The sequence below is a fragment of the Trachemys scripta genome, chromosome 3 (genome assembly GCF_013100865.1).
Source record: "Trachemys scripta elegans isolate TJP31775 chromosome 3, CAS_Tse_1.0, whole genome shotgun sequence".
Classification (NCBI taxonomy): domain Eukaryota; kingdom Metazoa; phylum Chordata; order Testudines; family Emydidae; genus Trachemys; species Trachemys scripta.
In genome coordinates, this window is record NC_048300.1 from 71198792 (window position 1) to 71219195 (window position 20404).

Consider the following 20404-nt stretch of genomic DNA (forward strand, 5'->3'; position numbering starts at 1 on the left):
TCTTGGAAGCAGCCAGGACTAACAATATTGTTTGAAAGCCAAAAACAATGATCTCCAGCACATGAGAGTGAGGATTTAGCCTCACAACTGTAGGATAACAGATGGAGCTTTCCTTATTTATACTTTTTAATGCTACACTTCATATTTATTTTATATTTGAATCCTCTACTTTTAATGGAGAGTTGATGGTGGTGGAGGGTGTGATGGGTTGGATCACAGAAACCCCCCTGAGAGCTGCCACCTGATGTGCCAAGACTACTTCTATCCCTGTTTTCCCTGCCAGCTCAGGACTCCAGCACCCTGTCTTGCTGAGCCAGACACTCCCGTTTGCTCCTACAAAGACCCAGAGTCTGAATTACTTGTCCCAAAGCTGCAGGTTTACCTGAAAACAGCTCACAGAAGTATGCTTGTCTTTAACACTCAGATGTCCAACTCCCAATGGGGTCTAAACCCAAATAAATCCGTTTTACCCTGTATAAAGCTTATGCCGGGTAAACTCATAAATTGTTCGCCCTCTATAACACTGATAGAGAGATATGCACAGTTGTTTGCTCCCCCAGGTATTAATACATACTCTGAGCTAATTAATAAGTAAAAAGTGGTTTTATTAAATACAGAAAGTAGGATTTAAGTGGTTCCAAGTAGTAACAGACAGAACAAAGTAAGTCACCAAGCAAAATAAAATAAAATGTGCACATCTATGTCTAATCAAACACTGAATACAGATAATCTCACCCTCAGAGATGCTTCAGGAAGTTTTTTCCTCAGACTGGACACCTTCCAGGCCTGGGCACAATTCTTTCCCCTGGTACAGCTCTTGTTCCAGCTCAGGTGATAGCTAGGGGATTCTTCATGATGGCTCCTCTCTCCCTCTTTGTTCTGTTCCTCCCCTTTATATATCTTTTGCATAAGGCTGGAACCCTTTGTCCCTCTGGGTTTCCACCCCCCCCCCCCCCCCCCCCCCCGCNGTCACTGCAAGACTTCATTACCCACTTGCCAGCACACACATATACAGGAAGATTCACAGGTAAAACACAGCCATCTGCAGACAGTGGTCCTGATTAATGGAAGTCATCAAGATTCCAAACCACCATTAATTGCCCACACTTTGCATAATTATAATAGGCCCTCAGAGTTATATTTTATATTCCTAGTTTTAGATACAAGGGTGGTACATTTATACAAATAGGATGATCACACTCAGTAGATTATAAGCTTTGTACGGCTACCTTACAAGAGACCTTTTGCATGAAGCATATCCCGGTTACATTATATTCACTTATTATCATATTTTTATAAAATCATATAGACTGCATGTCAGATTTTCTGTATTTTGTTTTTTGTAATTATTGGATTACCTAGTGCACTGCAGTTCTCTCTACATATTAATCTGTGTCAGTAAAACTTGTATTTCCAGTTACTCTTGTTTCCTCTACTCATATTTTAATTTTACCTTACACAATATTGCACTGTGTAAAGAAGCAGAAGGAAGATATTGAAAAGGCTGCCAATGTTCAGTTTCCTCTGATAATTTTTCCTAAAATTGCCAGAAGATTTGTAATTACTCTACTGACAGGCACTCTCAGCAGGTACTATTCCATTGTGGTACAATCGCCAAAAAAATCTATTTCAATAAATAAACACGCTATTTAAATATTTAATCAATCAGCAATGTGACGCTGTCAAACTCTCAGAGCTCAGAAGTGACTCCTCCACTGAAAGATAAATAAACAATAACATATAATACTGAAAGATTTCAATGCAGCTTACAAAGGTGACTAGGAATTATGATCCCTATCTCACAGATAGGGAAAAAGCCAGGTGCAAAGTAACTTGCCTAAGGTCACATAGCAAATCAGTGGCAAAGACAGAAAGAAAATCCAGCTTTCCACTCTCCCAATCTGGTGCCCAATCCATTGGACCATGCTACATCACTTCTTTACATTATTCCTCCCTTCCACACATATTGCTAATGCAGAGAATCATCGTAAAGAAAAACATTACCATGACATACTGTGCAGCTTGAACATAAAACATGCAAACCCTGCATGTGTGCTGTGATCATGCTTGTTTCCATGCTTAGTTCTATTTATTATTATTTTTTATAAACCTCCTACCACTGATCACTGTAACAAGAACAATTTTATAAGAAATATGCATAGGAGACTAGGTCCCCTGACTCTTCAGTTACTAGCACAAAGAAAAACAGTCTTTGTAATATAGAAGAATTTAGAAGTTCAGGACCAATTTATTCCTGGTTTATACTGGCTTTTCCTGGTGGAAAGTGAGGTCCAGGATTCCCAGTGCTGGAAAAGTCTGCTAGTCAGAGATTGCAGAGATACAAATACTCCCACCATGAAGGAGGTGAATTAGACATGTTGCAGATAGTAAACAATGTCCAAAGAGTTAGTAGTGCATTGAATTAGTGGACAGTGCAAAGTAAAGCAGCCTCCTCCTTTAAAGAATGCCTACATCCCAGGTCTATAATCACACCACACAGAGCCATACAAACTCCTGCTGTTACTAAGGAATACTGACTCAAAGTGTGTTTTCCTTGAACTGTGCAAAATAAGAGAAGTAGGATCTGATCATAGAAGCCTGCATTCAGGACCGCAGTAGCCATAACATTTGTGACACAGGAAAGGCCAGTACGATTTCATCTATAGGGCACTGACAGGATGCATACCCATAAACGATAGGATAGGAATGAATTCTGGAACAGGCAGAATCAGCAACCGGCAGGTAACGACATATGAACCAGCCAATTAGAGGTAAATGTTAACAGTACATCTACAATTATGTTGGCAAGAATAGATTTAATTGAACTAAAGGACTGGGAAGTGGAAGATGAACATGCAGCATGCAACAAAATGCAGGCTGTTCTTTCCCCCCAGTGTGAGTCATCCACACGTACAAGTCCCAAACACATATGTTAATGTCATAACTGCTGCCTTGTTGCTAGCTAACGTGCAAGACATTAAGAGGATGCTGTTCCTACATAAAGCAGCAAATGCCACCCTCCCAACAGGTACCAGAAGGATAGGAATCAGAATGATCTCCCAGGGAGACATTCCAGCTATCAGCATACGTTAACCGAAGCATAAAGTGTGAAGACAGCACTGCTGCAAAGAGGCTATAGAGCAATGATGGAAAGGTGGCACTTAACTGAAACTGGGTGTGCCTTCTAAACAAACAATAAGGGTATTTCCCATCACCTTCAAAAACACATCACACTCTGCCTACCAGCACCATCAAACATGCTGCTGCAAACCACCTTCGCACTTTGGAAACCACTTATCCTACATTTATTCCACTACATGTTACATTTGCATCCCACTACACAATTTTCTTCTGTGGGATCATTTTATGCCCAGAATTTAGCCCATAATGTTTTAATATATCACCTCTCTCAAATTTGTTCTGTCTGTGATCACACATTCTAAAGCCATCTCCTCTGTTTCGGTGAGCAATCAGGTCATTGCAAGAAGTGCCCATGGCTGATCACAGAAGAAAGTGAATGAAGCATGGTGGAACACAGCAATTCCCAACTCAAGAATGGTCCCTACAAGAACAAATCTTAGTTGCTCAAACCTGGGGCTAGAGAGAGAGTCAGGAGCCATAACCTGGCCTTAAATCTGTGTTTCAGTTCCCCAATAACACACTTCCATGCCTTCTAATGGTATCACCATGTTTTATCTGTCTATCTATGGTACCTATATGGCGGCCAACACTGCAGTATCTGAGTGCCTCACAATATAAGGTACTGATCCCTACAACACCCCTGTGAGGTAGGGAAGTGCTATTGTCAGATAGGAAACTGAGTCACGGACAGACTAAGTGACTTGCTCAAAATCACACAGGAGTCTGTGGTGAAACAGGAACTTGAACTGAGGTCTCTCAAGTCCCAGGCTAATGGTCTAATCAGTGGACAATCCATCCTAAGCTCTTTAACATCTGAGAGGTGCTCGGATACCATGGTTATGGAAGCCAGTATGTACATTGATCTTTAAAATAGCTATGCAGCATGGACAGTTGTAATGCAAATCCCCATACTACCTTGCCTGACCTCAACTCAGTTCTGAATAGATGGCCTTTAGGATGAGAGATGATGAGACTCCAGGCCCATTCATACCCTTTGACACTCTTTTAAGATATGCCAATAAGTATGCATATCTGCCCCTGTGTGATGATGATTTCTTTTTTCCAGTGTAGATATCTGCCTATAGCAATGTGGAGGAGACAGACCATCAACTCAACATTTCATGTAATCCACTGATGAGTAGAGCCCTGCACGGATAAAAAAATTCTATCCGCACCCAATCCACAAACACGGTCCATGGATATCCGCGGATATGAAGCGGATATCCACCGATTTGCAGAGCTCTACTGATGAGTCATCAAGTAGCTTCAATCATTACCAACTTAAACTGGATTCAAAATAGTATCCTGTAGAGGAATAAAAGCACTGTAATGACCCATTACATCATTAACATGTATCCTGAACATTAACTGAGAAAAATATTTGTACGCTGTATACCAAGGCAGCTGTTTGCCCTTTAAATGGCAAGCTGATGTATCTTTCCCACTCAACCATTCTTGGCATTCAAGTCACCTCTTAATGTCCAAGACCAAGGATGCATGATTTGCTTAATGAAATGATCTGTGTTATGGCAGCATTATGGTTCTTCTTCTAATATTATCCCACCAATTAATTTTCATGTATTTTTTATATCTGATCAAAGACGAATATAAAAAACTAACATTTAATTTGTTATATCCAGACCAACCCAAATGAAAAGCAAAATCTGGTCTCACATCCTCTGTATAAACAATCATAAAGAAAAACATTTTCAATTAAAACTGCTTTGGAAAAAAAAGTATTATGTCATATAATTTACTAAAATGACCTGTACCACTGAGTGCAACTGAAAATTGTATTGGTTGAAAAGTTAAAGTTTCTATAGATTCCCATTATGTTTGTAGAGAAAAACTCACACTCTAGCCAAAACTTTCAACATGGATGCAACTTTTTGACCTCTGCCCACTTGATTAGGAAACAAATACCAAAAGATAAAGCTGCCAAACATGCAGAAGTAATCAATTTCAAACATGAACCTAAAGTTAGATTTTCCAAAGATGAAAGAGAGGAAATTATGTGCATTACCATGAACACTGCTTTAGCTGTCTTTTTCAAAGAGATTTTGAATTAAGAGTTCAAACTTTATTTTTGACCCTAATTGTGTACCTACGAGATGGTGAAATGAGATTAGCTAAATCTCATGCTTTAGGGCTTAATCGGATTGTCAGAAAAGTCAGGAACGACTCACAGAAACACCTCTTTCTTCTCCTCCATATACAGCATTCAATATATTTCACATTAATATACTGTCTGGGGAAAGAGAAAGCACAGTGATTAAATTTTCCTCTGAAGTATCAAGTAGTGGCTACTGCTCAAAAGTAGTCTACCATACTTGACAGTGAAGTAGTCTATGAACAATGTAGTTGGGCACGTTCTTTGTCCCTTTGTAGCTTCCTTCTGTACAAGAAAAGCATAGGACAGAAACTAGAAATTAGCCCCAATTCCATTTTCAGCTACATGGATACAATGCCTATTAAAGTTAATGTCGTTGCACAGTGGTAACCAGGCAGAATGAGACCCACCATATTATTTTTAGACAGGAGATGGCAACAGGACTCAACCACCTACAATATTTACATATGTATCAGTGAGTTTTTCATTTTTGAATGCACTCACCTTTATGTCTTTTTCTGCTTTTTTTTGTAGTTAATTATACCCATTAATTACCCCTGCTTAAAGTCATTTTCCTAAACCCTCCTCATGCCATATCAATTCTTAGGCCAGGTCTACACTACAAACTTACATTGGTATAACTACGTCGCTCATGGGAGTGAAAAATCCACGTATTTATACCAACCTAATCCCTTGTGTAGACAGCACTATGTCAAAGGAGAGCTTCCCCCTTTAACGTAGCTACCACCTCTCATGGAGGTGGATTAACTATGCCAACAGCAGAAGCTCTCCCATAGGTGTAGTAGCATCTTCACTAAAGCGCTACAGCAATGTAGTTGCACCGGTGCAGCTGCGCCACTGCAGCACTGTATGTGTAGACAACCCCTTAGTTTCACTCCATGCCCTATTGATTCCAAGAACAAAATTCTTTACGTTTTGTAGTGTAATCCCTTCTTTTAAAAGACCTTTTTTTCTGTTTGCCTTTAAGGAAGAGTTTTCCAGATTCCTCTGATTGCACAGTGAACACACCGTCTGGGCTTCAGTACCCAGGTATGATAGAAAGATTTTTAAAAGGAGCATGTTAAACTGCATCAACCGACAGCTGGAAGGGCAAGTAGATCTCAGAAAAACTTATGAGCTTCTATTCTCTTAAATTAAGACAACAGATTTATGGATGGAATGCTGATTGGTAGTTTAATGAACCCTTAAAAAGTTCACCTTTTTAATTGTTATGCACAAATTTTATGTTATTAAGCAGTATATATTAGTGTAAAAATACTGCAGTTATAAACTCATCTCTTGGTTTCTTAACATTCAATTTCTTGAAAAACAGCTTAATGACTGACCATTTCAAAAGCATTGTTCACTTTTCTTTTCATACCAGTTCACACAGTATAAAGGATATTTCACAAACATGGCTCTGCTTTACAACAACAAAGGCCTTTGGCAGTCTTTGGCTACATCTACATTTAAGCTGGGAGGTGTGATACTCAGGGGATCCAGGATGGTACATAGTGGGGCGGCTAGCCCAAGCTGCTGCCTATGTTGCCCTGGGCTACACTGCTATTTTTAGCTTGCTAACTCAAGCAATGCTAGCACAGCTACTTTTATGCAAGCTGGTAATCAGACCTCCAAGCTCAAATGTAGATACAGCCCTAGTAAGAGATTGAGTTACCAAGCATAGGTGAACAGCAACAGACTTGCTTGAATAGGCAGTATTCCTACCCTGATCCAAATACACCTCTACCCCGATACAATGCTGTCCTCGGGAGCCAAAAAAAATCTTACTACATTTTAGGTGAAACCGCTTTATATCTAACTTGCTTTGATCTGCTGGAGCGCGCAGCCCCACCTCCCTGGAGCGCTGCTTTACTGCGTTATATCCGAATTCGTGTTATATCGGGTCGCGTTATATCGGGGTAGAGGTGTACCTGATTCTCCACTCTGATCCAGCCCCAGGGCCTTCTCAGCCAGCACAAAGGGGCCTTAGAGCCAGCAGATTTAGTCAGCTGGGAATTCCTCAAGTATAGGGAAACCTATCGTTCAAGGAAACTGTCATGGCTTAGAACCTCGCTGTCCCTTGCAACCCCCACAGCACATCAGGCTAAGGTATAAACATTTTTATGCTCCAGCTATTCCTGCCAGCAGGTTGGAACTAAGAGTCTCTAACTGATTCTGGGGGAGCAAACTGGGGAATTGGGAAGCTACAGCAGTGAGTCCTGTATGGAGCATAACTTGACTATACCCAAGAATGAGGTCCAAAGTCTACATATGCTGCATAAGGTTAAATCTCCTCTTCATCCCCACTTTCTGGGGTTTGGCTTTATTGTTAATCCAGTGGTAAGGACAGTTCTACCAGATATCCAAATCCTTTTATGATTGTCTCTACTAGGAAAGATGGAGGAATTCTGTGACGGTCCCAGGAAAAGGCCAAGTAGGAGAGTTAAATCATAACCAAGCAGGCCCATTTCCTGAAGGAAGAACTTCTGCTCTGAGCTACATATTAAATAAAACAGACTTATATGAACATAAAGGTCCATAACTATGTCTAAGAGAGTCAATGATCTAAGGACTTCTGGGAGGATTTTCAAAAGCAGTCAGCATGGGCCTAAAATGGGAATTTTACAATTGACTTCAATGAGGACTGAATTAGGTTTATACTGTGTGCTTCTGAAAATACCACACTTGATGACTGAAAGATGCTAACAGCAACCCAAACACAAATCAGAACTTTTTAAAAGAGCAGCATGTGATTCAGCCACACAATTCCCACTGATTTTAATTCCCACTGAAGTGAAATCTGGTGAAACTCTGCGCATTTAGGAATTGATATAGCCACTGGCTTTCCTTGCTTGACCCTCCCTGTTACTTGGCCCAGAACATCAAAGTTATCCTGGTTCAAATCATATCAAATGGTTACATAACCTGGAAGCAGATATATCCAAGAGATGCAGCAGGATTACCATTTTGGCTCTAAGTAAACTTGTTTAGTCCTCTGAAAAACAACAAATGATGATCCTGAACTGCTGAAGGGAATTTACTTCAGAGTCCTGCCTACAACACATTGTGATGACCACTAGTATGTACCCGAGACCCATCATTGTCCAGGTCATTGCCCCATAGACAGCTGCACTGGCACAGGAGACAGAAAACAGAGCTGTAAACCAGGGAGTTTGAATGGGAGTTTACAGGGGGAGTTTGGGGAAAGACTAAGAGGCAGGCAGAGGAACACACAGGCTAGTGGAGGGAGTGTGCAGTGTTCTAGCAGTGTTTTGGTGCTTGTTGGGGGTTTGTTTTGCTGTGGGTGGTGGTGTTTTGGTTTGGTTTGTGTTTCCCAGATTTACGGGATTTAGGTGGGGAAGCCTATGACAGATACAGAGGCAGCAGTTGTAGTGACCCAAGCAGTGGAAGACACACGGAAGACGACTGGATGTGGAAGCTGTAGCATGTATATGATCCTGGAGGGGGTACCTGAAAAGACTTTTTTCTGCATGAAGTGCTGCCTGATAGAGCTGATGGAAGAAAAGATCCGAGGATAGGAGATGCAGGTGGAAACTCTGGTCAAGTTTAGAAGGGGGTTCGAGCAGATGATGGAACAAAGACATGATGAGGCTGAAGGGAAAAGATCAGACTTGCAGATGGAAGCAGGACCAGAGAACTCCGAGGGGAGTCTGCTGGGTGAGGAAAGTGGACGGTGGAAGCATGTGACTAAGTGAACCAGGCAGAGGAAAAGACGGGCTAGTGAAGGAGCAATAGAGCTCAGGAACAGGTTTGCGGAGTTGGAAAATGAAGAAGGGGCACAGCAGGTGGTCGCTGAAGGTGAGAGGGCAAGGAAGAAGAGAAGAGCAGCTAGGCCTATGAGGAGAGGGAAAGAGTCAATGGAGATGACACCAAACATGAGCCCCAGGACGATACTGGATGGGTTGCAGAGGATTGCAAAGGTGAATAGGAATCGAGAGGACTTGCAGCCAGAGGGAACAGGTGATAGACCAGAGAATCACACCGTCACCAGGAAAAGGCAAGTCTATGTGATTGGAGACTCCTTACTGAGAAGGATAGACAGGCCTGTAACCAGAGCTGATCCAGAGAACAGAAGAACTGTCTGCCGGGCGCTAAGATACAGGATGTGGACCTCAGGCTGAAATGGGAGCGGGAAAGAATTCGCTGATTGCCCTTCATGTGGGAATGAATTATATTCTCACTGGAATGTATCAAGGGAGACTATGCCAGGCTGGGGAAGACACTTAAGGAAATCGAGGCTCCGGTGATCTTCAGTGGAATTCTGCCTGTTCCTAGAGAAGGGCAACAAAGGTGTGACAAAATTATGGTGATCAACAGATGGCTCAGGCAGTGGTGCTATAAGGAGGGCTTTGGGATGTATGGCCACTGGGAGGCATTCATGAACAGAGGACTGTTCTCTTGGGATGGACTTCACCTGAGTAGGGAGGGAAATAGACTTCTAGGATGGAGGCTGGCACAACTGATTAAGAGAGCTTTAAACTAGGAACTGGGGGGAGATGGTTGGGAGATGTCCATGTAATCTCCACGCCGGATTTTAACATTGGGAAGAAAATGAAATAAGAAAGGATACGGCCATGGGTAGGATAATGGACACAAGGAGGAAGAGTAGTGTAGATACCAGTCTAATAGGTGATACTGGTGGTAGAATGTCTGGGCCTAATCAGGTAAAGAATGTGAGTGAAGCCAAACAGCAAGAATTAAGATGTTTGTACACCAATGCGAGGAGCCTACGTAACAAAATGGAAGAACTAGAGTTACTGGTGCAGGAAGTGAAACCGGATATTATAGGGATAACAGAAACATGGTGGAACAGTAGTCATGACTGGAGTACAGGTATTGGAGGGTATGTGCTGTTTAGGAAAGACAGAATTAAAGGCAATGGTGGTGGAGTAGCATTGTATATCAGTGATGAGGTAGACTCTAAAGAAATAAGAAGGGATGGAATGGATAAGACAGTCAGTCTGGGCAAAATCACATTGGAGAAGAAAGCTACTAGAACCTCCCCTGAGATAGTGCTTGGGGTGTGCTGTAGACCGTGGGGAGATGATTTGGATATAGATAGAGACCTTTTTAATATTTTTAATGAAATAAATACTAATGGGAATTGTGTGATCATGGGAGACTTTAACTTCCCAGATATAGACTGGAGGACAAGTGCTAGTAATAATAATAGGGCTCAGATTTTCCTAGATGCGATAGCTGATGGATTCCTTCACCAAGTAGTTGCTGAACCAACAAGAGGGGAGGCCATTTTAGATTTGGTTTTGGTGAATAGTGAGGACCTCATAGAAGAAATGGTTGTAGGGGACAACCTTGGTTCGAGCGATCATGAGCCAATTCAGTTTAAACTAAATGGAAGGATAAACAAAAATAGATCTGTGACTAGGGTTTTTGATTTCAAAAGGGCTAACTTTAAAGAATTAAGGAAATTAGTTAGGGAAGTGGATTGGACTGAAGAACTTGGGGATCTAAAGGTGGAGGAAGCCTGGAATTACTTCAAGTCAAAGTTGTAGAAACTATCAGAAGCCTGCATCCCAAGAAAGGGGAAAAAATTCATAGGCAGGAATTGTAGACCAAGCTGGATGAGCAAGCATCTCAGAGAGGTGATTAAGAAAAAGCAGAAAGCCTACAAGGAATGGAAGGTGGAAGTGATCAGAAAGGAAAGCTACCTTACTGAGGTCAGAACATGTAGGGATAAAGTTAGAAAGGCCAAAAGCCATGTAGAGTTGGACCTTGCAAAGAGAATTAAAACCAATAGTAAAAGGTTCTATAGCCATATAAATAAGAAGAAAACAAAAAAAGAAGAAGTGGGACCACTAAACACTGAGGATGGAGTGGAGGTTAAGGATAATCTAGGAATGGCCCAATATCTAAACAAATACTTTGCCTCAGTCTTTAATGAGGCTAATGAGGAGCTTAGGGATAATGGTAGGATGACAAATGGGAATGAGGATATGGAGGTAAATATTACCACATCCGAGGTAGAAGCCAAACTCGAACAGCTTAATGGGACGAAATCAGGGGGCCCAGATAATCTTCATCCAAGAATATTAAAGGAACTGGCACATGAAATTGCAAGCCCATTAGCAAGAATTTTTAATGAATCTGTGAACTCAGGGGTTGTACCATATGACTGAAGAATTGCTAACATAGTTCCTATCTTCAAGAAAGGGGAAAAAAAGTGATCCGGGGAACTAGAGGCCTGTCAGTTTGACATCTGTAGTATGCAAGGTCTTGGAAAAAATTTTGAACGAAAAAGTAGTCAAGGACATTGAGGTCAGTGGTACTTGGGACAAAATACAACATAGTTTTACAAAAGGTAGATCGTGCCAAACCAACCTTTTCTCCTTCTTTGAAAAGGTAACAGATTTTTTAGACAAAGGAAACACAGTGGATCTAATTTACCTCGATTTCAGTAAGGCATTTGATACGATTCCACATGGGGAATTATTAGCTAAATTGGAAAAAGATGGGGATCAATATGAAAATTGAAAGGTGGATAAGGAACTGGTTAAAGGGGAGACTAAAATGGGTCGTACTGAAAGGTGAATTGTCAGGCTGGAGGGAGGTTACTAGTGGAGTTCCTCAGGGATCGGTTTTGAGACCAATCTTTTTATTACTGACCTTGGCACAAAAAGTGGGAATGTGCTAATAAAGTTTGCGGATGACACAAAGCTGGGAGGTATTGCCAATACAGAGAGGGACGGGGATATCATACAGGAAGATCTGGATGACCTTGTAAACTGGAGTAATAGTAATAGGATGAAATTTAATAGTGAAAAGTGCAAGGTCATGCATTTAGGGATTAATAACAAGAACTATTCTTATAAGCTGGGGAGGCACCATTACTCTGGAAGTAACAGAGGAGGAGAAGGACCTCGGAGTATTGGTTGATCACAGGATGACTATGAGCTGCCAATGTGATATGGCCGTGAAAAAAGCGATGCATCAGGTAAGGTATTTTCAGGAGAGATAAGGAGGTATTAGTACCATTATACAAGGCACTGTTGAGACCTCATCTGGAATACTGTGCACAATTCTGGCCTCCCATGTTTAAGGATGAATTCAAACTGGAACAGGTTCAGAGAAGGGCTACTAGGATGATCCGAGGAATGGAAAACCTCTTATGAAAGGAGACTCAAAGAGCTTGGCTTGTTTAGCCTAACCAAAAGAAGGTTATGGGGAGATATGATTGCTCTCTGTAAATATATCAGAGGAATAAATACCAGAGAGGGAGAGGAATTATTTAAGCTCAGTACCAATGTGGATACAAAAACAAATGGATATAAACTCACTATCAGGAAGATTAGACTTGAAATTAGGCAAAGGTTTCTAACCACCAGAAGAGTGAAGTTCTGGAACAGCTTTCCAAGGGGAGTAGTGGGGGCAAAAATATATCTGGCTTCAAGACTAAGCTTGATAAGTTTATGGAGGGGATGGTATAATGGGATAGCCTAATTTGGGCAATTAATTAGTCTTTGGCTACTAGCGGTAAATATGCCCAATGGCTTGTGATGGGATGTTAGATGGCATGGGATCTGAGTTACTACAGATAATTCTTTCCTGGATGTCTGGCTGGTGAGTCTTGCCCACATGCTCAGTGTTTAGCTGATTGCCATATTTAGGGTCAGGAAGGAATTTTCCTCCAGGGCAGATTGACAGAAGCCCTGGGGGGGTTTTTGCCTTCCTCTGCAGTGTGGGACACAGGTCACTTGCTGGAAGATTCTCTGCACCTTGAAATCTTTAAACCATGATTTGAGGACTTTAATGGCTCAGACACAGGTTTGATACAGGAGTGGGTGGGTGAGATTCTGTGGTCTGCATTGTGTAGGAGGTCAGACTAGATGATCATAATTGTCCCTTCTGACCTTAAAGTCTATGATTCTATGATTGTCCAGGTCATTGCCCTGAGGGAAAGGCCGATGTTGGGGAAGCTGCATTGTCCATGGCCCAAATGACCTTGTAAGTGCTACATCCTAGCCAGGATAGAGAGGACAGCATTTCCGAGTCCAAAGACAAGGAGTCAGAAGTTTTAGACAGTGGAGGCGCTGCTACAGATTGTTCCTGAGAATGGTCACCTGAACCCAGGGATGGTGGTACCAGAGAAATCAAGGGAGATTTCCCTCTCAAAAAACCTGGTTTGAGAGGAGGTCTAGACAGTGATACTGGGGGGTCTCAGTGCGGTGAGGGCTGAACCGCAGGGGCAAGAAGTGGTTAGACGGTTTCCAATTATGATGAAATCAGTACCGAGAAGCTAAGCAAGTCTCTTGTCGCTGCAGATGCCTCTGAGGTAGATGGCAGCAGCATCAATTGTTGGCTCCTCAGATGTTTCTCAGGGGACAACCTCAAGAGACCTGCCACAGGCTCTGGAGGCAATGAACCCTCTCAATAGTCAAAGCTTTTGGGGTGGCTCTCTCTGCCACACAGTTTGTAGAGTTCTTGCCCCTATCTTGCCTCAAAATGCCTTCCAAGATGGAAAAATGAGATGCTGAGCCTGAGGAAAGTCTGTCTCTCTTCTTTGGTAACAGGGATCAGGACCATGGAGCTAAAGATACATCTGGCGGAGCACTCTGTACCGATGCTGAAGTACTTGGGGTTCTCTCCCCATGTGATGACTCAGATGGGGGTCAAATTGCTGCATCCATAAGCAATCACTTCAGCCTCACTGCTCTATCCTTCTTCAAGTGGGGTTTGAAGCCCTTGCAGATGTGACACTTGTCACTAATGTCGACATCTTCTTTTGATGTACTTCAGGCAGGCCAGATGAGGATCACTGACAGTCATGAACTTTGAGCATATCCTTCAGGACTTGAACCCTGGGGAGCGAAGCATCCTTCCATTACCTAGACCAGTTCCAAAAGAAAAGAAATAGTCCCAAAGGACACAAAAAAAGGAAACCTACCACTAACTTACTCAATGAACCAACTAACTACTAACAATAATTAACGGCAACTATTTACAACAAGTGAGGGAAGCTCTTGAATAAAGAAGTCTGAGATCATTCCAACAACCATCACAGGTGGTAAATAGGAGCTGAGAGGGGTTGGGGGCAGCTTCACACCCTTAGACCAGGGAACAGTGGTGCATGGCTAAAGCCATCCTGATCAGTACTGCTGAGGGGAAAAAAAATCTCTGACACCTGTGCCCAAGGCATGCACATGCCTATAGTGGAATGGAAATCTGCAAATCACTCAAAGAACAATATTTACAGGAAAGTGCTGAAGATTAACTTGGTGGACACAGAAGAGGTTCCATCTCAGACCATGAAGTGATACAAAGGAATTGTAGAGGTGGCTTATCCACAGAGCTCCTTATACCCTCGGTTCAGAGAACAAGGAAATGAAGTGGGCAGGCACACAACAACAGACACTGCTAGCAACAATTGTCCAGGCTCAGGTTGTACCCAGAGTAGAATACACATAGGGACCAGCACTGGATGCAAACACTAATTGTTGTTGTTGTTCGATAATTTGTTAATCAGTCACATGAACTCACTTTTTTGATATGTTACTAAAAAGTTAATATTTGTGATTCATTAATAGAGAAGAACTACAGACCTTATGAAAGAGTTATGTTCTTCTTTCAGCGTAAAGTTCTTTAGAAACTTTATGGCTTAAGTTTAATAGAGAATGAGTCAGATACAGTGTACGAGGGTGGATTTTAACAAATAAATCGTACAGAATTTTTCTGCAGCATCACCAACTGCATTTCCTTTACTGTTCTTCCAGACATGTTAAAATTTATGACCCGTTATTGTCCAAACTGTAATTTGGTAGAAACAACTCAATTACCTGATTATCTTGTTTTCTAAAGTAATTGTAGCAATTCAAGAAGCAGAGGGCTTAAACAGTAAACAACAATATTACTAAAGTAATTTGCAATAGTAAAGATACATAAACCATACCATGCACTTACTAAAAGTCTAATATTATACATTCTTTGGGAAAGAAATTCCATTTTAACACAACAATGATCTCTCAGAAATAATTATGCAGGAATTACAGAGTACTGCCAACCAACTTTCCCACTCTGAATTAATTGATGGAAATATTAACACATCAACATTCATTATGATGATTCTATCATTTGATGTTCCTTGAGGCTTTGATTTTTCTGTAAAGTAATTATATAACATGGATCCCCATTACCTGGTACATCATGGCAACTGTGTAGAACCTCAGAACCTGCTGCCAGTATCTATGCTATTATTTTTCTAATTTTTGCAGTTTGTCTATCATTGTTTTCAATTCACATTAAGAGGGTCTTCTTGAGCCACTGCTGAAAATTCAATGCCACCAGAGAGATCAGCAGGCTCTGCTTCTCCATCCAGACTTCATCAGAAGGAAGTCAGGAATTACACAGATGAAAAATAGGAGTTTAAGACATTCTGAATATGGAAGGTATTGAGAAAAAAAGGACAGATTCTGTCCCCCATTCTGGCAACAACTAGGGGCCTCAAATATACAGTCAACTGGTCTGGGGAAGAATATCCCTGCATAGGCACACTGTAGGGCCACTATAATTAGCCCTATGTTTCCCTTTCACAAATCCCAGTGTAGGAGATGTGCTGGGGATGGATGGGGGAATATCCACGCTGCATTGCACTATGGGGATTATGGGATACCCTGCAGCCCTTGTCCCTTGGTCTGCTCTTCCTGGAGTTGCAGCATACAATCAAACCCTAAAGACTTAGCTGGCACCTTCTATAGAAACAGGCTCAGTTATTTTGGTATAAATAAGGTAGCGCAAATAAAAATTAGGGCTGTCGATTAATCGCAGTTAACTCGCGATTAACTAAAAAAATTAATCGTGATTAATCACAGTTTTAATTGCACTGTTAAACCATAGAATGTGAATTGAAATGTGTTAACTATTTTTGGAGTTTTTTCCTACATTTTCAAATATATTGATTTAAATTACCACACAGAATACAAAATATACAGTGCTCACTTTATATTATTTTGATTACAAATATTTGCACTGTAAAAATAATAAACAAAATAAATAGTATTTTTCAAGTCACCTCATACAAGTACCATAATGCAATCCTTTATCATGAAAGTGCAACTTACAAATGTACTCAAAAAGAAAACAATGTAAAACTTTAGAGCTTACAAGTCCTACTTCTTGTTCAGCCAATCGCTAAGACAAATAAGTTTGTCTCCCATAAATGTAAACAATGCTGTGGCTTCTTATTTACAATGTTACCTGAAAGTGAGAACAGGCGTTCGCATGGCACTTTTGTAGCCGGTATTGCAAGGTATTTATGTCCAGATATGGTAAGCATTCATATGCCCCTTCATGCTTCAGCTACCATTCCAGAGGACATGCTTCTATGCTGATAATGCTTGTTAAAAAAATAATGCGTTAATTAAATTTTGACTGAGCTCCTTGGGGGAGAATAGTATGTCTCCTGCTCTGTCTTCCCCTTTTGCCCACATTCTGCCACATATTTCATAGTATAACAGTCTTAGATGATGACCCAGTACATTGTTCATTTTAATAACACGTTCACTGCAGATTTGACAAAATGCAAAGGTGGTGATATTTCTAGAGATAGCTATAGCACTCGAACCAAGGTTTAAGAATCTGAAGTGCCTTCCAAAATCTGAGAAAAATGAGGTGTGGAGCATGCTTTCAGAAGTCTTAAAAGAGTAACTACAGAACCCAAACCATCAAAAGAGAAAATCAATCTTCTGCTGTTGGCATCTGACTCAGATGATAAAAGTCAATATGCGTCGGTCTGCTCTGCTTTGGATTGTTATCGAGCAGAACCCATCATCAGCATGGACGCATGTCCTCTGGAATGATGGTTGAAGATGAAGGGACATAAGAATCTTTAGGGCATCTGACACAAATATCTTGAAACACCGCCTACAACACTGCCATGCAAATGTCTGTTCTCACTTTCAGGTGACATTGTTAACAAGAATCAGCCAGCATTATCTCCTGCAAATGTAAACAAACTTGTTTTTCTGAGTGACTGGCTGAACAAGAAGTAGGACTAAGTGGACTTGTAGGCTCTAAAGTTTTACATTGTTTTATTTTTGAATGCAGATAGTTTTTGTACATAATTCTACATTTGTAAGTTCAACTTTCATGATAAAGAGATTGCATTACAGTACTTGTATGAGCTGAACTGAAAAATACTATTTCTTTGGTTTTTATAGCTCAAAAATTTGTAATAAAAATAAATATAAAGTGAGCACTGTACACTATGTTCTGTGCTATAATTGAAATCAATATATTTGAAAATGTAGAAAACATCTAAAAATATGTAAATAAATGGTATTCTATTATTGTTTAATCATAGTCCACCATTGCCATGGAAGGTAATCTGATTTTTGTAGATAGCCACTCGGCTGTATATCTGTCTGTATAACCCTTTTCAATGTGGGATAGACCAATACAAAACTGCAAACTGGGTAAACATACTGTTATTCGGATATATACTAGTTTCAAGCATGCATTATTACACACTTGATAAATCCACTAGTATGATTGTACATATGTTTAATACCAGATTTTCTGACAACATGGGAATATATTTACACTTCACATGTAGTGCTTTACTGTTGCTTTGAATATTAATGGTCTGTCACACAATGCAAACTGGAGAAGCATACTAAACTGTTCAAAGATTCAGAGGTGGATTAAGACTATACTGAGCCCATATTCACCTAAACCCCTTGGAGGTTGCACACGTCAGATAAAATGAAGTCACATAGGGCTCTCTCCTTATTCATGCAACTAGTCCTACTGACTTCAAGCAAGCAAATGATCCTGTTGGGACTACATGCAGGTTCAAGGGTAACTCCCATGAATAAGTGTTGGAGGACTTTGCTCCTGACTCTTAGCTACTGACCTCCTCCTTCATGACTTGATGATTTGACTCAGTTACCATGGACTGCTCATTTCATCTTCCCTGAGTTCTGTATTAGAGCAGATGACTGCCTGGCAGCAATCAGTCCTGTAACATGGTACCTGCTGCTCCATTAGTGCCATACAAAGTTCCTTCTGATGCAGAAGCCCCAAAGCCAAAAATCATGTTTTAATCTACCTCTAAACAGATCAACTACATCTCTCTTTATCAGACATTCTTGGATTCTGTAAAAAGTGTTACAAGACTTTACACTTGCCTTCTTTTTGCCTTGGTGTTTACTAGAGAGTCAGAGTTTCCCCCGTGAACATCAGTGTATTATTGGCTAGGTGCAATGTGTTTTTTCATCTTTTCTGAAAGCATCTTCTATCAATCCCTTCCAGAAGTAGGATACCTGACTTCAGTGAATAGTGATCTACCCTAGTATATGAAGTCCTGTGGACCAAAATTCAGCCATGGCACAAACTGATGTTACTCCTCATTAAATGCTTACACAGGGGCTTAACATTATCAACTAGTATGCACTAGTTGATATTTTGCCACTGGTTTAGGATGTGATTGTCATTCATCCCTGCTGGGACCAGACAAACATTGCTTTCAGGAGAGTGGGTTTAATGCCAAGTACTAATCCTTCTTTAACACTACTCACTTTGTTCTGCTGTTTGATGTTCCAGATTCTGTGCAACAAACAAAGTTGGATTTTTTCAGTTATTTAATCTCTCTTGTAAAGTGTCCAGGCCTTTCAACCATAATGCAATTATTTATTGTGTAATGGGATTCAATCATAGCAGTGAGTGAGAGTTATCACTAGTGCAGTGGTATTTTTGAGGGATACTGAACAATGAGCTCTACAAATGGTAATTTATCCTGAAATCTTATTATCTACTGATAATACAGTGCAATTTTCTAATGGATCTATCATATATATTGTATTCAAATATGATTTCAAGTGTTAAATAATAAAATTACAGAGTTAAATAATAAATGAAACAAGAGAGAAATTACAATGAAAGGCAAGGAAGAAATGTGTTTTCCACTGAGAGATTAAAAGAAATTTCACAAGGCAGACACACATAGGAAGCCTTTTCCAGGAAACAAGAATGGCAGAGCATAAGATTCTTGTACCAGCAACAGCAAAATTGTGTGCCTGTAGAGATGATGCCAATGCTATATTGTGGAGAGTGTGGGAAGGAAAATAGAGAGAAAAATTCCATGAAATAGGTTTGAGGTTTATCTACTTTTTACTGATCCTGAAATGAATGAAGAGCCAATAGAACTGCTATTGTGTTTCTCAGAATGAGGTTGGCAGCCACATTCTATAAATTAAGACCAGAACCCATACAGACTGTTGAGAAATGAACTGCAATAGAGAAAGTAAAAGAAGATTAAAGCATAGATCAGTGTTTCAGCAGAGTGTTAACTTGTGACAGCACTGTGAACAGGAATGTTGTCATGGCTGCAGTAAAAGGACTTGAAGAGATAAAAGTTGTGAGAGAAGCAGAAGTGTCCCAAGTCAAAGATGACAGCATAGTTAAAAAAAAAGAAACCTCTTCCTTCTCAAATCAGAAGACTGCAAGATAATGATTGAGTCTGCAGACTGTCTTCTTGCCCAAAGAAAATATTTTTTTCTTTTAAATATTTAAAAAAAAAATTAGATGAAGCAACAAGCTTACTTGGAAAAGACAGAAGTCATTAAAAAGTATCCAGGGTTATGTATAGTTGAGCGTCATCTGTGTAAAATTGGTAATTAAAGTAAAAAATTTAGATAAAAATTACCAAGAAGGAAAAGGTAGAGTTAAATCATAGCCAGGGTTGAAAATAAACATTGTGGATTGACAGGACGGATCTATAAGCCTTATGCCTTGACCCTATATCACAGATTATGCCATATATATGCCACATAGTACCACATCTTTGTACAGACAGGCATCCCACTGTCCTCCACTACTGCATGTGAAAAGGAGCCCAAAATTCCACATCTGGTCAGGGAAGATGTGGTAGGGGGAAGGAATCCAGTTCTATGGCATACTTCTCCATCGCTTTAGCTCTGCTTAAGCCTAAGGACCCAGATCTGCAAAAAAAGAGAGGGGTGGCAGTTCTTCCCTTCAAAAAATCCCACATTGGTAACTCACTTGGATTTACCGGACACAGTCAGCAATGTTTTGTACAGGTCCTCTCTCCGCACTATATTACCTTCCAGGAAGGGATGTTCTGGGGGTAGCAGTAGTCAGCACAGATGCTACAACTAGGCA